This window comes from Arachis hypogaea, chromosome 16, assembly GCF_003086295.3.
Source record: "Arachis hypogaea cultivar Tifrunner chromosome 16, arahy.Tifrunner.gnm2.J5K5, whole genome shotgun sequence".
In the NCBI taxonomy this organism is placed as follows: Eukaryota; Viridiplantae; Streptophyta; class Magnoliopsida; order Fabales; family Fabaceae; genus Arachis; species Arachis hypogaea.
The window spans coordinates 109286746-109301451 of NC_092051.1; the positions used below are offsets into that span (position 1 = coordinate 109286746).

The 14706-nt window shown below is 37.7% G+C and overlaps 1 non-coding gene across 1 annotated transcript; it reads right to left on the minus strand.

Moving 5' to 3' along the window:
• Positions 1-11761: 11761 nt before the first annotated feature.
• On the minus strand, positions 11762-11869 carry LOC112760546 (small nucleolar RNA R71). Its single transcript, XR_003180981.1, has one exon. It is a non-coding gene; the product is annotated as a small nucleolar RNA R71 (small nucleolar RNA).
• Between the last annotated feature and the right edge of the window lie 2837 nt (positions 11870-14706).

Sequence of the window (14706 nt, forward strand, 5' to 3'; positions counted from 1 at the left end):
AGAAGAAAATAGCTCATGAAAGCCGGGAACAAAGAATCGAGCATCGAACCCTCACCGGAAGTGTATACACTCTAATCACTCAAGTGTTTAAGGTTCGACTCTCTCAATTCTCTACTAATCTTGTTTTCTAAGGCTTGCTCTTCTTCTACCAATCAACACAAATTTGATGCACAAATACACATATCAAGAGGTATTTTAAGGATTGTAATGGGGTTAGGGTCAAGGTAGGATTGTATTTGGTCAAGTGGACTAAAATCTGAATCCTTAATTAACTTAAACTTTCCACCTAACTTAGACAATCCATGAAATCAAAATACAAAACCTAACTATCCATTAACCATGTTTTCCACATATTCATGCATTATGATTTCGAATACAGTACATATGCATTGCTTTCACCATTTATTTTGGGGTATTTTGTTCCCTTTTCATGATTTGCTCTTTTTCTTTTCTTTTTCTCTTCTTTTTTTTCCTTTTTTTTATTTTTTTATTTTATTTATATATATTTTTTTTCTTTTTCTTTTATTTTTCTCAATGCATATGATTAAATTATTGAATGCATGAACATGTCCTAAACATTTTTTCATATTTTCATAAAGATATATAACACCAAATTCTTAAACCAAACATTTCCAAACTCACTTTTTCCCACACTTAATTCGTGAGCACTCTCACTAGTCCAAGCTAACCAAGAATTCAAATTAAGGACATTATTGTTTTCTGCTTAGAGTTAGTGATGAGCTAAAGTAAAGAACAAAGGGGTAAAATAGGCTCAACATTGGTTTGCAAAGGATAATGAAAGGGTAAGGCCATATGGATGTGTAAGCTCAGTGAAATAAAGGCCTCAATCATACAAGTACATGTATACATCATATAATGGAAATATAGAATTAAGCAAGACAAAGATCACAAGTTTAGAGAGAACAATACACACCAAAAATAAAATATTGGTTGATAAAATAAAACCAATCAAATAAGCTCAAAAATCTCACAGGTTTTGTGTGTTCGAGCTCTAAACCGTGTTCCAAAATAATATTTCTTCAAACAAGTTCAATAGAAATTTTAATTAAAATTAGTGAAATGTTATAAAAAGTTTCTTGAAAAAGAAATTTGTTACCTCAACCAAGTGGTGGTAAAATATGCACAAAATCAAACAAATATGCAATCATAATGCAAATGCAACAATGAACAAACAAAGAAAATAAAACATTGGTGTTTGAGAAGGAAATAACTAACCCACGGAGATCGGTATCGACCTCCCCACACTTAAAGGTTGCACCATCCTCGGTGCATGCTAAGATCTGCGAGTGAACGGGTTGCTCCAACTGATACTTTTCTCCAAAGATTATGCAGATGGACTTGTCTGTCGCCCATGTAAATATTTTCTGTTTTCCTTCCTCGGTGGCCATCCTGAAAGAAGAGGAAAAAGAAGAAAGGTAACCGAAAAACAAAGATAGGAAATAATTTAAAATATGGTTGGGTTAATGCCAAATAATAAGGGTCTCAATTACATGGTAGCTACAACATGCAAGTGAGAAAATAGTAGAAGTAATTGGCATATTAATAGTGCAAAAGTTGCAACAATGGGGAAAAGGCAATATAAATTCATGTCAATGCAAAAGGGATACAGGTAACATAAAAGATTGGCACTGGCAGATAAATAATATCATCCAACAGTGTAAAACAAGTCACTAAGCACCAAAATAATACCAGAAAAGATACAACAGTTGAAAAAAATTTAACACCAATGGAAAAATAATAAATTCAGAAAAAAAATAAAAATATGCACAAAATTAAAATGTAATGGATGAAAGTATGCAAATAAAATAAAATAGAATGGAAGTGAAGAAGGATGAGAAGTTAAAGGGATGAAGAAGAACAAAAAAGTAAGAAAGGAGGAAGAAAGAACGAGAGAAGATAGAAGAAAAGGGAGGGAAATTGAAAACGGTATGCGGCGCGCGCGTGCAGGGCTCGCGTGCGCGTGAAAACTGCATAAACCATGTGACGCGTAAGCGTCGCCCACACGTACGCGTGGGTGGTCAGAATTTAAAAATGGCGCGCACGTGTCAGGGACGCGTACGCGTGGGTGATTTTGTGCCTTGGGCACAATGCCCACACCAGGCCAGCACAACTTTCGGCCTGACACCTTTTTACGCCGATTTGTAGGGTCACGCGTACGCGTGGGTGACGCGTACGCGTGGAAGGCTGATTTTGCAATTGACGCGGACGCATCAGGGATGCGTTCACGTGAGCTTGTTTGTGCCTGAGGCACGCCTCCAGCCACGCTCCCGTGCAACTCTCTATAAGGTTTAGCGTCGAATGTGACGCGTGCGCGTGGTTCACGCGCACGCGTGCGACGCGCTTTTCTTTTTTTATGCAGTATGCAGGATGCAAAATGCAGATGCTGATGCAGATATTATAAATAAACACTAAGAAAAATAGAATAAAATAAAATTAAGAATAAAACGAAAATAAAATAAAACTAAGACTGAAAAAGAACGATTATACCATAGTGGGTTGTCTCCCACGTAGCACTTTTAGTTAAAGTCCTTAAGTTGGACATTCGGGGAGCTCCTTGTCATGGAGGCTTGTACTTGAACTCATCCAGGAATCTCCACCAATGTTTGTACATCCAGTAACCTCCAGGGTCCCAAATTAGACGCATAAAGTCTTCAAGCAAGTTGAAGCAAGTGACAAGACCCCAAGAGTGTTGATTGTTGGAATGAATTCCAGGGTCCCAGACTTCGCTTTTACACCCGTCTTCTTGTTGATCATCATGATTCCATCCGGGTAGCACACAATTTAAATTCTCACTGAGACATCCAAACAGCTTCCTAGACCCATTCAATTGAGAATTATACCAACCATTGCACTTAGAATTGGAGCGTGTAACCATATTGAATCTTGCATGACATTCCAACCACTAACCATCTTCATCTTACGCTTAATGCCACAAAGGGATCTAAGCTGACCATCCGTCTCAAGCAAAGCATATTCAACTGGGCTAATTAAGCTTAGAGATGAGAGATTTACCCACTTGAATGAAGGAATGGATGGTGATGGCTTTGGGGGAGAGGTCTCCATCAACTTTGGTAAGGTGATTTCCAGCTCCATTCCCTTGAGTTCTTCCTTGACAACTTTCACCTCTTTGCAAGCTTCTTCAATTTCAACCTCTTCCTCTTGGTAGTTTTCTTCCAATTTAATATCTTCTTCATTACTTACCAAGGGCATGGGAGGTTGTGCTTCTTCTTCTTTAATATCCATGCCTAGTCCAATGGGAGAGGATTCAATTGTAGGTAAGGCTTCATCAATGCTCGAATCCATCTCTTGATCAACCTCTTCAATTGCAACCACGTCTTGATCAAAGTCTTCAATTTCTTCCTCATCACTAAAGTCATAAGCTGGAGGTTGAGAAAAATCTACCTCTATATCATCTTCATATTCACTTAGGGTAGATTTTTTAGTCTCAAAGAATTCAATTACAGATGCAAGTTCATCACTAGGAAAGCTTGATTCGTGATCGTCATTACCAAGGAGACTTGATTCTTGATTTGTTCCGTCCAGTTCTTCATAAGATACATTCCTTGGGGGTTGTGCACTATCTTCCTTAGCATCAATTAAAAATTTCTTGGTTGAATTCTCCATAATTCTTGATTCCCATGGAGGCTCAGCGTCTCCTAAGTCTTCAACCAATTCATCTTCTTCGATAATTGAAGCTTCCTCTACTTGTTCCAGTACAAAGTCATGTTCCGTGTTGTCCACCGGAGCTTCTAATGTCTCCTTCGTACTGTGGGCTAATCGGTTTATCGCTTACTCCAATTGATGAAGGGTTGCATGGAATTGGTTCACTGTGTCCTTGAGACGGTCCTGTGCTTCTTGGTTTGATGGACATGGATATGGTGCATATGGAAGTGGTGGTTCTTGGGGGCATATGGAGGTGAATAGTTGTAAGTGGCTTGTGAGTATGGTAGTTCAAAGCTATGTTGAGGAGGTGGTTTATAGGCATATGATGGGGCTTGTTGGTAACCACAAGGGGGTCCACCATATCTATCATCTTGGTACGCACCTCAGAATGGATCTTGACCATAGTAAACTGGTGGGGATTGGTTGTCACGAGAAGGTCCACCGTAACTATTGTCTGGATGTGCATCGTAGAATGGTCGTTGTCCATGGTACTTTGGAAAGTGTTGTTGCAGAAAAGATTGATCAGATCCTCGTGGCTCCTTCCATTTGTGATTGGTTTGACCTTGATGCATATTCCTGTTATAGCTTCCATTCCTTTTAACAACATTAGAACCAAACTCAAAGCGACGGGGGTGAGAACTCATAGTAGCTAATAAAAATTAAAAACAAAAATAAAAACAAATAAACAAGCAAAATAAAATATTTACAATAACCAATAATAAGGCACACAATTGCAATTCCCTGGCAAGGGCACCATTTTTTGACGATCGAATTTCTGCCAGTAAAGAATTTTATAAAAATAATCACGTTGTAAGTATAGTTTCTAAACCAACAAAGAATCCTTTCGTACAAAAACTTTAGTTGTCACAAGTAACAAAACCCAATAAAATTTATAACCGAAGTATTTAAACCTTGGGTCGTCTTCACAAGGAATTGCAGGGAGGTGTATTTATTATTGGTTATAAATTTTCTAGGGAATGTTGAGTTTGGGCAATGGGCAAATAAATAATTATAAATTAAAGCAATGAAAATTAACAAGAGAATTTATGTAATTAAAATAAAGAGCCTTGAATGAAAGAATGATTAAATGGAAGAAAATAAATTATTAATTAGAAAAACTCTTGGCAAGGTATGATAACTGGAAATCCTATCCTAGTTATCCTTATCAGGTGTGATGAGAATTGTTTATTGCTCCCACTTAGTTAACCCTTACTAAATAAAGGAAAGTCAAGTGGACTAATGAACTTGATCCCTCAAGTCCTAGTCAACTCCTATGGAAAGACTAGCTTTAGAGGAATCCAAATCAATCAGCAATTCGAATTTTCAATCAACTGCTTAGTTTGATAACTCAAGTGTCACCAATTACTCAACCAAAGCCAAAAGGAGAAAAATCCAAATTATTTATATCATAAATAAAAGAAAGCAGTCATAAATCTGAAATACCTCAAATTTCATTAAATAGAATATTCAAATCTAACATGAAGAGTTCATAAGCCAATTTGGCTAAACAAGTAATTACCAAGTGAAATAGAGCAACTAAAGTAATAGAGTAAATAAAAGTAGAAGAGAAACAAAATTAAAGAAACATTGTACCTGGAATGAAGAAAACGAAGGAATCCTAATCCTAAATTCTAAGAGAAATCATAATCCTAAATCCTAAGAGAGAGGAGAGAGCCTCTCTCTCTAGAAACTACATCTAAAACCTAAAATTGTGAATTATGAATGTTGTATGAATTGTTGTTTGATTCTCCCACTTTATAGCCTCTAATCTATGTTTTCTGGGCCAAAATCTGGGTCAAAAACAGCCAAAAAATCACTCCCAGTGATTTTTGATACGTACAGGTTGCGGCACTGTCACGCGTGAGCGTCGTCCACACGTTAGCGTGGATTGGGTTTTTGCCAGGTCACGCGTCTGTGTGATCCACACGTTCGCGTCACCTAGCTTCGGGGCAGCTATAGTAAATTATATATCGTTGTGAAGCCCCGGACGTTAGCTTTCCAACGCAACTGGAACTACATCATTTGGACCTCTGTAGCTCAAGTTATGGTCGATTTAGTACCAGGAGGACAGGCTGGATAGCTTTAGCAGTTCCTTCAGTTTCTTGTATTCCTTCCACTTTTGCATGCTTTCTTTCCATCCTCTAAGCCATTCCTGCCCTATAAACCCTGAAATTACTTAACACATAAATCACGGCATCGAATGGTAATAAAGGATAATTAAAAATAAATATTTTTAAAGCATAGGAAACATGTTTTAACATATATCATAGAATAATGAAGGAATTATAAAACCATGCAATTTATATGAATAAGTGGGTGAAGAATTGATAAAAACACTCAATTGAGTACAAGATGAATCATAAAATAGGGGTTAATCAAGGAGACGACTCAGCAGGAGGCACCCCCAGAGACACAGGCCACCACAGAGGTTCAACAGCCCCCTGAGGACTCCCAGCCTGAGCCACAGCCCAGCGCGACTGTTGACCCCCAGCCCGTGCTTCAGCAGTAGCATCGAGGACGATGCTTCATCCTAAAGTGTGGGGAGGTCACCGTTCGTGACTGGTGGATAGCATTTGTGTGGTGAACTTTCAGAAATTTATCCTCTAGTTTCTGCTACTTTATTTTATTTTGCACTTTAACTTTGAGATTATTGTATATATTTGTTATCTTGGGAATACTTTACCTTAGTTGTCACATTTTGCACCTTAGATGGTATACATTCCATATTTTGGTTGGATTTTTATTATATAGTTATTTTAGCGATTTTAGTTGTGAATTGGAAAAATATTGTGAATTGTTGAAACCTAGTTGATCCCTTTTGCGTATGAAATTTGCTTTGATTGGAAAAGGGGTAAACTAAGAAATTTTTTTTTTAGTTTTCCGAATCACAACATTGCATTAGAATAAGCTTAGTCAATATGATGAAAATTTTCAAGAATTCCATTTCTAAGGCTCCACTCCAACTGGTTGAAAAATGTTTTTTAGAACTTACTTGAATTATACACTTTGTGGATCATGTTTTGAGCAAATAACACAAGCATGTGAGTTTTGAGCCTAATTGTGTAGTTACATCATGTGACCACTTATTTTTATTCTTGTGTGCATTATTCTCTTCCTATGAGTGTAATCTTTGATTTGTTTGGTTCTTTATGTCCATTATTTTGTGTATACATGTATTTATATGATTGAGGCCATTGTTCAAATAGCTCACTTACCCAAATAGCGTACCTTTTATCTTCCATTGTTAGCCAATTTTGAGCCTATGCTTAACCCATTTGTTCTTAATTGTAGCACATTACAAGCCTAAGTGAAAAATAATAAATATCCCTTAATTTGGATCTTTGATTAGCTTAGGCTAGTGAGAGTGTTTATTATTTGATTGAGGGAGAGTTGGGAACATTGGGTAGAGATAAAAGTGGTTTTTGTATTTGTGTTGAAAATCTTGAGAATTGGGTACATACTCATATATTAATCATGTGTAAACCATATTCATTGATGTTCTTGCATATATATATATATATAAAGAAAAAGAATTGCAATAAAAAGGGGACAAAATGTCCCAAAGTTTAAAGTTCAATAAATTCAATGCATATGTGTGGTGATCAAAAAGAGAATGCACGAGTATGTGTAGAAAAATGAAGAATTCATAGCTAAGTTGTTTAGAATTGTATAAGTTGTCATAGGTTAGGTGGGAAGTTTAAGTTAATCAAAGATCCAAATCTCAAACTCACTTGACTATATGCATCCTACCTTGACCTAGCCCCATTACAACCTATGGGAAAGTCCTCATGATATTTGTATGCATTCATAAAGTAATTTTTGATTGTTAGATGAAAAATAAATCTTGAAAAGCATGATTAGGGGAGAATTGAGTGAATCAACCCCATACACCTGAGTTCCTAGAGCGGATACACATCTGGCGAGAGTTCGATCGCTCAATTACATGTTTCCACCCATGATCATCTTTTCTTGCAAGTTTGTAAAATCTTTCAATGATTCAATCCAATTGTGGTTTGCTTTGATTGCTAATGCCTGATGAGCGGATAATTTATACGCTTTTTGACATTGTTTTTAGTATGTTTTTCGTAGGATCTAGTTACTTTCAGGGATGTTTTCATTAGCTTTTATGTTAAATTCACATTTCTGGACTTTACTATGAGTTTGTGTGTTTTTCTGTGATTTCAGGTATTTTTTGGCTGAAATTGAGGGACTTGAGCAGAAATCAGATTCAGAGGTTGAAGAAGGACTGCTGATGTTGTTGGATTCTGACCTCCCTGCACTCAAAGTGGATTTTCTGGAGCTACAGAACTCGAAATGGAGCGCTTCCAATTGCATTGGAAAGTAGACATCCAGTGCTTTCCAGAAATATATAATAGTCCATACTTTGGCCAAGAATAGATGACTTAAACTGGCGTTCAACGCCAGCTTTCTACCCAAATCTGGCGTCCAGCGCCAGAAAAGGAGCCAAAACTAGAGTTGAACGCCCAAACTGGCACAAAAGCTGGCGTTCAACTCTAAGAAGGACCTCTACACGTGCAACACTCAAAGCTCAGCCCAAGCACACACCAAGTGGGCCCCGGAAGTGGATTTATGCATCAATTACTTACTTTTGTAAACCCTAGTAGCTAGTTTATTATAAATAGGACCTTTTACTATTGTATTAGGTATCTTTGATCAGTTATATGCTATCTTAGATCACGTTTAAGGGCTGGCCTCTCGGCCATGCCTGGACTCTCACTTATGTATTTTCAACGGTAGAGTTTCTACACTCCATAGATTAAGGTGTGGAGCTCTGCTGTTCCTCAAAGATTAATGCAAAGTACTACTGTTTTCTATTCAATTCATCTTGTTTCGCTTCTAAGATATTCATTCGTACTTCAATCTGAATGTGATGAACGTGACAATCATCATCATTCCCTATGAACGCGTGCCTGACAACCACTTCCGTTCTACCGTCGACTGAATGAGTATCTCTTAGATCTCTTAATTAGAATCTTCGTGGTGTAAGCTAGAATGATGGCGGCATTCAAGAGAATCCGGAAAGTCTAAACCTTGTATGTGGTATTCCGAGTAGGATTCAATGAATGAATGACTGTGACGAGCTCCAAACTCGCGATTGCGGGGCATTAGTGACAGACGCAAAAGGATAGTAAATCCTATTCCAGCATGATCGAGAACCGACAGATGAATAGCCGTGCCGTGACAGGGTGCGTTGACCATTTTCACTGAGAGGATAAGATGAAGCCATTGACAAGGGTGATGCCTCCATACGATTAGCCATGCCATGATAGGGCATTTGGATCATTTTCCCGAGAGAAGATCGAAAGTAGCCATTGACAATGGTGATGTATCACATAAAGCCAGCCATGGAAAGGAGTAAGACTGATTGGATGAAGATAGCAGGAAAGCAGAGGTTCAGAGGAACGAAAGCATCTCCATTCGCTTATCTGAAATTCTCACCAATGAATTACATAAGTATTTCTATCTCTATTTTATTATATTATTTTCGAAAACTCTATAACCATTTGATATCCGCCTGACTGAGATTTACAAGGTGACCATAGCTTGCTTCATACCGACAATCTCCGTGGGATTCGACCCTTACTCACGTAAGGTATTACTTGGACGACTCAGTGCACTTGCTGGTTAGTTATGCGAAGTTGTGAAGATATGTTTAGACCATGGTTCTGTGCATCCGTTTTTGGTGCCATTGCCAGGGAATCAATTTCGAACAACAATTCACAACCTGAGTAGCAATTTCGCATACCAAGTTTTTGGCGCCGTTGCCGGGGATTGTTTGAGTTTGGACAACTGACGGTTCATCTTGTTGCTCAGATTAGGTAATTTTCTTTTTGTTTTATTTTCAAAAATTTTTCAAAATTCTTTCAAAAATTTTTTCTTGTGTTTTCGAAAAAAAAAAAATAATGTTTTCAAAACTCAATTTTTCTTCAGAATTTTTAAGAATGAATTCTAGTGTTTCACGAAGCATGCGAAGCCTGGCTGGCTGTAAAGCCATGTCTAAATTCATTTGGACTGAGGCTTGCAATTTGTTATCAAGAGCAAGCTAGTTGTTGTTAATCCACCTGCTGCTGTTCCTGATTTACATGCTAAAGCTTGGCTGGCCATTGGCCATGTCTAGTGTTTTGGACCGGAGCTTTCATTGAAAGCTTGGCTGGCTGATGAGCCATGTCTAATTCCTGGACTGAAGCTTTAGACTAACATGGCAAGATTCCTGGAATTCATATTAAAAATTTTGCAATCCTTATTTTTTTTTTCATATTAATTTTCGAAAAAAAAATCCAAAAAAATTAGAAAATCATAAAAATAAAAAATATTTCTCTATTTCTTGTTTGAGTCTTGAGTCATGTTATAAGTTTGGTGTCAATTGCATGTGCATCTTTCATTTTTCGAAAATTCTAATGCATTCATAGTGTTCTTCATGATCTTCAAGTTGTTCTTAGTAAGTCTTCTTGTTTGATCTTTGCATTTGCATGTTTTGTGTCTTTTCTTGTTTTTCATATGCATTCTTGACTTCTTAGTGCCTAAGCATTAAAGAATTCTAAGGTTGGTGTCTTGCACGTTTTCTTTGCATTAAAAATTTTTCAAAAACATGTTCTTGGTGTTCATCTTGACATTCATAGCATTCTTGCATGCATTCATTGTTTTGATCTAAAAATTTCATGCATTGCATCATTTTACTTGTTTTTCTCTCTCATTATTAAAAATTTAAAAATAAAAAAAATATCTTTACCTTTTTCTCTCTTAAAATTTCGAAAATTAGATTTGACTTTTTCAAAAATTTTTAAAAATCTAGTTGTTTTTATGAGTCAAATCAAATTTTCAATTTAAAAATCTCATCTTTTTCAAAATCTTTTTCAAAAATCAAATCTTTTTCAAATTTCTTAGTTATTTTCAAAAATTCCAAAAATATTTTTCTTATTTTTATATCAAATTTTCGAAAATAACATAATCAATTAATGTTTTGATTCAAAAATTTCAAGTTTGTTACTTACTTGTTAAGAAAGATTCAAACTTTAAGTTCTAGAATCATATCTTGTGATTTCTTGTGAATCAAGTCATTAATTGAGATTTTAAAAATCAAATCTTTTTCAAAAACTAATTTCAATCATATCTTTTCAAAAAATATCTTCCTATCTTCTTATCTTTTCAAAATTGATTTTCAAAATTTGTTTCAACTAACTAACTAACTTTTTGTTTGTTTCTTATCTTTTTCAAAACCACCTAACTAACTCTCTCTCTCTCTAATTTTCGAAAATATCTCCCCCCTTTTTTCAAAAATTTCTTTTTAATTAACTAATAATTTTTTTTTTGAATTTTCGAAAAACTACTAACCTTTTTCAAAACTATTTTCGAAAATCACTAACTCTTTTTCAAAAATTATTTTTGAAAATCCTTCTCCCTCATCTCCTTCTATTTATTTATTCATCTACTAACATCTCTTCCTCACATCACCAAAAATCCGAACCCTCTCTCTCTCTGAGTTCAGATTTTCTTCTTCTTTTCTTTTTCTCTTCTCTTTCTTATGAGCAGGGATAGAGAAAAAGGCATTCTTGTTGAAGCTGATCCAGAACCTGAAAGGACTCTGAAGAGAAAACTAAGGGAAGCCAAATTACAACAATCCAGAGACAACTTGATTGAAAATTTCGAACAAGTAAAGGAGATGGCAGCCGAACCCAACAACAATGCAAGGAGAATGCTTGGTGACTTTACTGCACCAAATTCCAATTTACATGGAAGAAGCATCTCCATTCCTGCCATTGGAGCAAACAACTTTGAGCTGAAACCTCAATTAGTTTCTCTGATGCAGCAGAACTGCAAGTTTCATGGACTTCCATCTGAAGATCCTTTTCAGTTCTTAACTGAATTCTTGCAGATATGTGATACTGTTAAGACTAATGGAGTAGATCCTGAAGTCTACAGGCTCATGCTTTTCCCATTTGCTGTAAGAGACAGAGCTAGAATATGGTTGGACTCTCAACCTAAAGATAGCCTGAACTCTTGGGATAAGCTGGTCACGGCTTTCTTAGCCAAGTTCTTTCCTCCTCAAAAGCTGAGCAAGCTTAGAGTGGATGTTCAAACCTTCAAACAAAAAGATGGTGAATCCCTCTATGAAGCTTGGGAAAGATACAAACAGTTGACCAAAAATTGTCCTTCTGACATGCTTTCAGAATGGACCATCCTGGATATATTCTATGATGGTTTATCTGAGCTATCAAAGATGTCATTGGATACTTCTGCAGGTGGATCCATTCACCTAAAGAAAATGCCTGCAGAAGCTCAAGAACTCATTGACATGGTTGCAAATAACCAGTTCATGTACACTTCTGAAAGGAATCCTGTGAATAATGGGACGCCTATGAAGAAGGGAGTTCTTGAAGTTGATACTCTGAATGCCATATTGGCTCAGAACAAAATATTGACTCAGCTAGTCAATATGATTTCTCAGAGTCTGAATGGAGTGCAAGCTGCATCCAACAGTACTCAAAAGGCTTCTTATGAAGAAGAAGCTTATGATCCTGAGAACTCTGCAATAGCAGAGGTGAATTACTTAGGTGAACCTTATGGAAACACCTATAACTCATCATGGAGAAATCATCCAAATTTCTCATGGAAGGATCAAAAGCCTCAACAAGGCTTTAATAATGGTGGAAGAAACAGGTTTAACAATAATAAACCTTTTCCATCATCCACTCAGCAACAGACAGAGAACTCTGAACAAAACACTTCTAATTTAGCAAACTTAGTCTCTGATCTATCTAAGGCCACTGTGAGTTTCATGAATGAAACAAGGTCTTCCATTAGAAATTTGGAAGTACAAGTAGGCCAGCTGAGTAAAAGGATCACTGAAATCCCTCCTAGTACTCTCCCAAGCAATACAGAAGAGAACCCAAAGGGAGAGTGCAAGGCCATTGACATAAGCAAAATGGCCGAAACCAATGAGGGAGAGGAGGACGTGAATCCCAAGGAGGAAGACCTCCTGGGACGTCCAGTGACCAATAAGGAGCTTCCCTCTGAGGAACCAAAGGAATCTGAGACTCATCTAGAGACCATAGAGATTCCATTGAACCTCCTTATGCCCTTCATAAGCTCTGATGAGTATTCCTCTTCTGAAGAGAATGAGGATGTTACTGAAGAGCAAACCGCTAAGTTTCTTGGTGCAATCATGAAGCTAAATGCCAAATTATTTGGCATTGATACTTGGGAAGTTGAACCTCCTTTGTTCATCAATGAACTAAGTGATCTGGATCAACTGACATTGCCTCAGAAGAGACAGGATCCTGGGAAGTTCATAATACCTTGTACCATAGGCACCATGATCTTTAAGGCTCTGTGTGACCTTGGTTCAGGAATAAACCTCATGCCCCTCTCTTTAATAGAGAAACTGGGAATCTATGGGGTGCAAGCTGCTAAAATCTCATTAGAGATGGCAGACAATTCAAGAAAACAGGCATATGGACAAGTAGAGGACATGTTAGTAAAGGTTGAAGGCCTTTACATCCCTGCTGATTTCATAGTCCTGGATACTGGAAAGGAAGAGGATGAATCCATCATCCTAGGAAGACCTTTCCTAGCCACAGCAAGAGCTGTGATTGATGTGGACAGAGGAGAATTGATCCTTCAATTGAACAAGGACAACCTTGTGTTTACAACCCAATGATCTCTCTCTGCATCCATGGAGAGGAAGCAGAAAAAGCTTCTCTCAAAGCAGAGTCAACCAAAGCCCCCACAGTCAAACTCTAAGTTTGGTGTTGGGAGGCCACAACCAAACTCTAAGTTTGGTGTTGAACTCCCATATCCAAACTCTAAGTTTGGTGTTGGAGAGTCTCAACAATGCTCTGAACATCTGTGAGGCTCCATGAGAGCCCACTGTCAAGCTATTGACATTAAAGAAGCGCTTGTTGGGAGGCAACCCAATTTTTATTTATCTAACTATATTTTTCTTAGTTATATGTCTTTATAGGTTCATGATCATGAGGAGTCACAAAATAAATATAAAAATTGAAAACGGAATAAAAAACAGCAGAAGAAAAATCACACCCTGGAGGAGCATCTGCCTGGCGTTCAACGCCAGAACAGAGCATGGTTCTGGCGCTGAACGCCCAAAATGGGCAGCATCCTGGCGCTGAACGCCCAGAACAAGCATGGTTCTGGCGTTCAACGCCAGAAATGGCAACAAAATGGGCGTTGAACGCCCAAAATGGGCACCAACTTGGCGCTGAACGCCCAGAGTTGTGTGCAAAGGCATTTTACATGCCTAATGGGTGCAGGGATGTAAATCCTTGACACCTTAGGATCTGTGGACCCCACAGGATCCCCACCTACCTCCACTCACTTCTTCTCACCACTCTCTTTCACACAACCCCATAAACACTCCTCCCCAAAAACCCTTTACCAATCACCTCAATCTCTCTTCCCCATCACCTCTTCACCACTCACATCCATCCACTCTTCCCCATAAACCTACCTCATAAACTCCACCTACCTTCAAAATTCAAAACCAATTTCCCACCCAAACCCACCCATATGGCCGAAACCTTTCCCCCCTCCCTTCCCTATATAAATTCCTCCATTCTTCATCAAATTCACACAACACACCCCTCTACACCCTTCTTGGCCGAAACACTTCCCACTCTCCCTCTCCTCCATTTCTTCTTCTTCTATTCTTTCTTTTATTGCTCGAGGGCGAGAAAAATTCTAAGTTTGGTGTGGTAAAAGCATAAGCTTTTTGTTTTTCCATTACCATTGATGGCACCTAAGACCGGAGAATCCTCTAGAAAGGGGAAAGGGAAGACAAAAGCTTCCACATCCGAGTCATGGGAGATGGAAAGGTTCATCTCCAAAGCCCATCAAGACCACTTCTATGATGTTGTGGCCAAGAAGAAGGTGATCCCTGAGGTCCCTTTCAAACTCAAAAGAAATGAGTATCCGGAGATCCGATATGAAATTCAAAGAAGAGGTTGAGAAGTTCTAACAAATCCCATCCAACAAGTCGGCATCCTA